Here is a 6,488-nt window from a genome sequence, read left to right as displayed (position 1 = left end):
GGACGGATCGGGAGCAGTCGCGTCGAGACGCTCCCCAAAAACCTTATTGCCGTTCTCCCTAGTGCCTTCTTATATAGGCCTTCAGGTAGATGGGCCTGGGCCAGGCCCACGACCGAGTCAGCGAACAGCCCACGGTCCAACGTCTCGGCTCATTCCGGCAACCCGCGGCGCGCGCGCGTCGTGACGAGGCGAGGCGAGGCGGGCGGCGGAGGAGGAGGAACGCGCATGTACAGCTCCTATTCCCAAGCTCCCAATAGCAAGTGGTAGAGCAGCCCTTATAAAGAGGTCTCACTCTTCTTACTGTAGCAGTATGGGACTAAACTTCCCATACTTCCCATCACTTACCGTACACATGCATGGGCCTTAGAGGTTAACTAGGGATTATTGTCTTATATAGGCCTAAGCCCATCCATAATCCATCAAATCAATCTATAATTGTCACCTCCTCCCGTGAAAGTAGAAGAAACAAGGAACGGGTCAAGCTGAAAGACAGCACATATTCCTGAAACCGAGTGAAAGATGCAGACCAGAGAGCAGTCCAATTAACACCGCGCGCACCTTCTTTTCACTTGTGCTCCGATGATGGCACCGGAGGGCTGGGCGTCTCGAAGCTCTCTAATATCTCCGACTTGCCCTCACTGCCACTGGGCTTCTTCTCCTCCTCCTCCTTGACGAAGAGGCCGCCAAACCAGCTACCCCCACCGCTCGATCTCGCGACCTCCGCAGGGGCCACGGCTGGCTGGGGCAGGTCTGGGGTCGCCGCGGTGGCCAAGTTGGGGTCATGGGCAGGGCGCGGCCGCGGCGGAGGGTTCTTCTTTGCGTCGAAGAGACGGTTTACCATGAGGGCGTCGCCCTCGATGAGCGCGAGAAGACAGCCGCCATAGACCGCCCAGCGGCCTGCAACTCTGAGGCCCATGCGCAGGTGGAGAAACCCGTGCGTGGCGGCGCCGGCGACGACGGAGTTCCAGGGGTCCTCCTTCTGGCGCACGAAGACCGCGGCGCAGCTGGTGATGGAGAAGACGGTGCCCCACACGGCAAAGCTCCCGCCGATCCGCGGGCGTTCGATCGCACGGCCTGCATGCCGCCGCTGATCCGCGCGCCATTGGGCGAGTTGCGGAGGCCCTTGAGGAGGTGGACGACAGAACCTCCCACGGCGCCCATGGCGAAAGTACCGCCGGCATCCTCGATGATGCGGTCCGGGCACGGGTCTCTGTCCAGAAGAGGCGCCGACATGGCATCAGCTGCGTAACCCTATCTGAAGAATCAATCGATGCGTTGTGGTGGAGGTAGGGTTCGATCCAACTCTTTCATGAGCCGGCGGTTAGGAGTTTTTTATTTATTTAAAAGGAAGCTTTATTCATTTGAAATAACCAGTACATCGTTTGTGAGGATCATTACAATTTCATTTGGAGGTTCCTCAAACCAGTCGGAAGTCGAAGAAAATCTAGCTAATCTAGCAAGTTCATGAGCTATTTTATTTGCCTCTCTATTACAATGTTCGAATCTAGTCGTGACAAAATCACAGGCGTAGTGGTAACAATCCTCGAAGACTGCTGCCGCCGCCCCCGTTGATTGTCCTCCTTCCTGCATGGTCTCAACCACCTCCATGTTGTCTGAGTTGATGATTAGGCGGTTACACCCCGCCCTTTGCGCCATTGTTAGGCCAAACTTGAGAGCTAAAGCTTCAGCCATCAAAACATCCGCACAATAGTCAATCTTTTCATTTCCTCCTGCAATGAACCTACCTTTGTGGTCTCTTAAAACTGCCCCCATCGTACCCTTCAACATATCATGATCAAAAGAGGCGTCAACATTAAGTTTCACAAAACCCCTAGGAGGACAGTACCAACCCCCCTTTTTCATCGTCGCCTTTGGAGATGATGCATTTACAAAGTTGGATGTGAGAGCTATGATCCCCATTGCTATCTGATTTGCATTCTGAGTTAATTCCTTATGCACTAACTTTCGTCTTTCCCACCATAGGTACCAAGCTGAAATAGCTATCATTTCACGTACATTTTGGTACCCCATAATACTCAAGTCTTGGTCTGGAAGAAGTAAAAGGTATTCCAATATTGCCTCCCCGGCAAGATCAACCTCACAAGCTTTATCAATTATCACATCCATCCCTAGTCTCTTCCAAACCTCCTTTGCTTTACTACAGAGGAAAAGCATGTGTTTCGTATCTTCTAAACCCCGAGAGCAAGTCGGGCAAGAGGGCGAGACCTTCATGTGTCTATTAGCGAGTGTTACCCGGCATGGGAGAGTGCCATGTAATGTACGCCATATAAAAATTTTTACCTTTGCTGGGCAGGCTAACTTCCATATCTGACACCAAATAGGATTTGGTATGCTTCGCCCCATCCCATTAGAATATTTGAGTCTACTCTCATACTGATAATTCCATTCCACCGAGTAAGCAGACCTTACCGAGAACATACCATTTTTTGTGTAACTCCAGGCAATGAAATCTGTCATATCATATTGCGAAAGTGGGATTGAAAGAATTCGTTGTGCGTCAATGGGCCACATAGTTTGTCTAATCAGTTCCTCGTCCCAATTGTTGGAAGCAGGGTCAATCAGGTCACTCACTTTTGATAGCAAATGGCTCCCCCTAGGGGTCACAATCTTCCTAGTGACACAGTTTGGGATCCAGGCATCTTCCCAGATATTGATGTTATGTCCATTACCCACTCGCCAAATATAGCCACATTTCAGAGTAGTTATACCTGCCATAATGCTCTGCCAGATGAAAGAAGCGCCACGCTTTGGCTTAGACTTCAGCAAATCGCCATCAGGGTAGTACTTGGCCCTCAGAATAGTGGCACACAAGGAATCAGGATTATCTATAAGACGCCATGCTTGTTTGGCGAGCAAAGCTAGGTTGAAACAGTGGATATCACGGAATCCCATTCCACCTTGGTTTTTTGGTACACACATTTTCCACCAGGCCATCCAGTGCATCCTCCTCTGGTTCTCCTCGTCACCCCACCAGAAATGCGCTATCGCGTCAATGATTCCTTTATAATTTTTTTAGGAATTTTAAAGACCGACATTGCATAGGTAGGTATGGCTTGGATCACGGCCTTGAGTAGGATCTCCTTCCCCCCGGCAGACAGTAATTTTTCCTTCCAACCACTAATTTTCTTAACAATTCGTTCAATCAGAAATTTAAAGCAGTCTGATTTATCAGCACCCACGTTGGCTGGTAAACCCAAGTATTTATCATTCATTGCCTCCGTCATTATATTCAGCGTTGTACACATTTGTTCCCTGATCTCAACCGTTGTATTAGGACTAAAAAAATGCTGGATTTTTCCACACTTACCAGTTGTCCCGACGCCGCACAATATAAATCTAATGCTGATTTCAGGGCCGCCGCACTATGCTGATTGGCTTTCATCAAGATCAATGAATCATCCGCAAAGAGAAGATTTGTGACTGGCGGGGCGTCCCTACATACTTTAACTCCTGATATGTTTTCGTTTTCCTCGGCATGTGTCAGCAATGCATTCAACCCCTCTGTGCATAGCAAGAAGAGGTATGGTGATAGCGGATCACCCTGCCTCAATCCTCTAGTAGGCTTGAAGCTCTCACTTTCCTCTGCATTGATCCTTACTCTGTATTCGACAGTTGAGACACATTGCATAATCAAATTCACCCATTCTTAACGAAAACCCAATCTCAACATAATCTCTTTCAAAAAAGGCCACTCGACTCTATCGTATGCTTTGTGCATGTCAAGTTTTATGGCACACAAGCCCTCTCTACCTTCTCTTTTGTTCTTAATTGTGTGAAAACATTCATAGGCCACTAAAATATTATCCGTTATCAGTCTTCCCGGTACGAATGCACTCTGTGTTGGGCTAATGATTTCTGGTAAAAAAACCTTCAAACGGGTAGCCACCATTTTTGCAATTATTTTGTATACCACATTACATAAGCTGATCGGTCTAAATTGTGTTACCTTTTCTGGTGTATTAATCTTAGGAATCATCACGATCGCCGTATCGTTCCAACCGGTCGGGATAGTACATGTGTTGACTGCTTTCAAAACCTCCTCAATTAGGTCCTCCCCCAGCATAGGCCAGAACCTTTTATAGAAAATAGCATGGAGACCATCTGGTCCTGGAGCTTTCAAGTCCCCAATATCGAATAAAGCCTTGCGAACATCTTCCGCGGTATAAGGGGCAAGTAGAGCACTGTTCATTTCATTTGACACTCTCCTACGGACAAGTGATAAAACTTCTTGATTGGGATGCAGAACTTCCGAAGTGAAAAGCTTTGAAAAATATTTAGTGATGTGATCTCTCAACTCCTTTTCTTCTACCCAGTTTCCTGAATCATCTAACAGTTTCCTTATATTATTTCTTTTTTTCCTGGTCGTGGCAGCGTTGTGAAAGAAAGCTGTATTACGATCCCCATGCATCAACCAGTTCGCCCGTCCTCTTTGTAACCAGAAAACTTCCTCTTGATCCAAAATATTCTCAATTACCACAATAATTTCCTTCTGGCGACATCGAGATTCCGTATCCAGAGGGCCTCGTCTTAGTTTCTCCAATTCTTTTTTCAATTTCCTAATTCTCACTTTCGGTCCCTTTAGAGTTTCCCGATCCCAAGTATGCAAATCGGCATGCACTGCTCTCGTACGATCAGCAAGTGAAGGTCCAATCCCCGCAAGCTTTGCTTTCTCCCAAGATGCCTTAACAATTTCAGTGACTGTCTCTTCTTTCAACCACCTCGCCTCAAATTGTTTAACACGTCCCTCTGGTCGTTTGAATATTTTTTCATCCAAAAAATCCGTATCCAGTACGATTGGACGATGGTCAGAATGAACATGTTCTTCGTTGGTCACTCCCGCTCGTGGGAATTTATTTGCCCGTGCTAAATTACAGACCGCCCGATCAAGACGCTCACGAATTTCGCCTCTACTCCAAGTGAAAAGGTCTCATGTATAGCCTAAATCGTCGAGACCACAATCCATTAGGCATTCACGGAACTCTCTCATCATACCAAGTGGTCTTGCCATACCGCCCTCCTTTTCCGAAGGATACAAAATTTCATTAAAATCCCCCAAAACCACCCAGGGGTGGTTACCCTTACTATGTAGATTGCGAATATCATTCCAAGATAGATGGCGTTCATTCCAATTCGGGTGACCATAAAAACCCGTAAAACGCCATTGAACCACATCCTCATACATGAACACAATATCAATAAAATGGGGCGAAACATAGTTCAACTCAACTTTATTCGACTTATGATAAAACAAAACTAGGCCACCGGCCTTACCATCACTTTCCACTACTAACATAGAGTCAAAACCTAAAGTGCAGCGTAGCTCATCGGCTTTACAATTATTCAAATGAGATTCAGAAAGGAAAATTAAATCTGCCCTTGTACGATCCTGTAGCTCCCGAAGCTCACGAACTGCCGTGTTGGAGAGCATACCACGACAGTTCCATCCTAGGATTTTCATTTTGCGCGGCGGTCCCCCTCCTCGGGGGCCGCCGATGTGCCATTTTCATCTTTCTCTTCACCTACAGATTCCACACCTTGCGGAACATACTCCTCCTCCTTCTCGTCAGTCTCCTTTGCAATGTGTGTAACCCCTCCCTCCTTGTTCTGGACTACTTCAACTCTACCAGTGCACACCCGCTTGGATGAGACGGTTACATCGCCATATAAAATGCGCTCATAGCTCTCCATTTCTTTCTCAAAGGAGAACTCTAAATCACTACCAGTCGGACGAACGCCAAAAGAGTGTCCCCTTTTTTTTCCCAGTACTTGCTTACGAGCATCCTCATCTCTGTTTAGCCCCATTTTCTTTTTATCTTTCTTTTTTGAGTTGCCTCGCATGGGATTCTTAGCTGCGTTGAATTTAAAGCGCAGCACATTGTTCCCTGTACCACCTCCTGCCGTAGCAATCCTGTCAGCAACGGCGTTTGACAATGCCTCCAGCACCCCCGGCTGGAAGAGGAGTGGGCTAGCAACAACTCCAGGCACTGGGGTTTGGCTGGACAACCCCCACTGCGTAGTCGCCGGCGGTTAGGAGTTTGTTTTACTGGAATCGCCAATACATCAGGAAACCGGGAAAAATAAAAAGGTTGGCATATTTGGCGAACGCTCCCCACAAGAGATGTCGTTTGCAGTTTCAGTGTATTTGGAGAAACTGGCTGGCCATTTTGCAAAACTGCCACGGCATTCCTTTAATGTTGAGTGTGAAAAAGTCATTCGACATGCAACGTAGGATCAAGATCATGTGGCAGTTTAGGCGTTCGCAGGCAGTTGCTCCCTGGTGAACATTCGCCAGTTACTATTTCCGGAAAAAAAAAATCAGTTTCGGTCAATTCTATTTGAACCGTTGGATTCACATCCAATGGCGCGAGCCTCCGACATGCTCTGGCCTAACCGCCCGCTCCCCCCTCTCGCGGCTAGTAGGCGCTGCCTAGAGCCGACTCGTAGCCCTGGCCTCCCTTGGCACTCGC

General features: G+C 47.7%; 1 pseudogene; it reads right to left on the bottom strand.

The window, feature by feature from the left end:
• Positions 1 to 498: 498 nt before the first annotated feature.
• On the bottom strand, positions 499 to 1,365 carry LOC123049024 (mitochondrial import inner membrane translocase subunit TIM17-1-like; annotated as a pseudogene).
• Positions 1,366 to 6,488: the final 5,123 nt, after the last annotated feature.

The sequence above is a fragment of the Triticum aestivum genome, chromosome 2D (assembly GCF_018294505.1).
Source record: "Triticum aestivum cultivar Chinese Spring chromosome 2D, IWGSC CS RefSeq v2.1, whole genome shotgun sequence".
Classification (NCBI taxonomy): Eukaryota; Viridiplantae; Streptophyta; class Magnoliopsida; order Poales; family Poaceae; genus Triticum; species Triticum aestivum.
The sequence above is the reverse complement of the archived record's forward strand: the minus strand, read 5'-3'. Positions and strand labels throughout refer to the sequence as shown.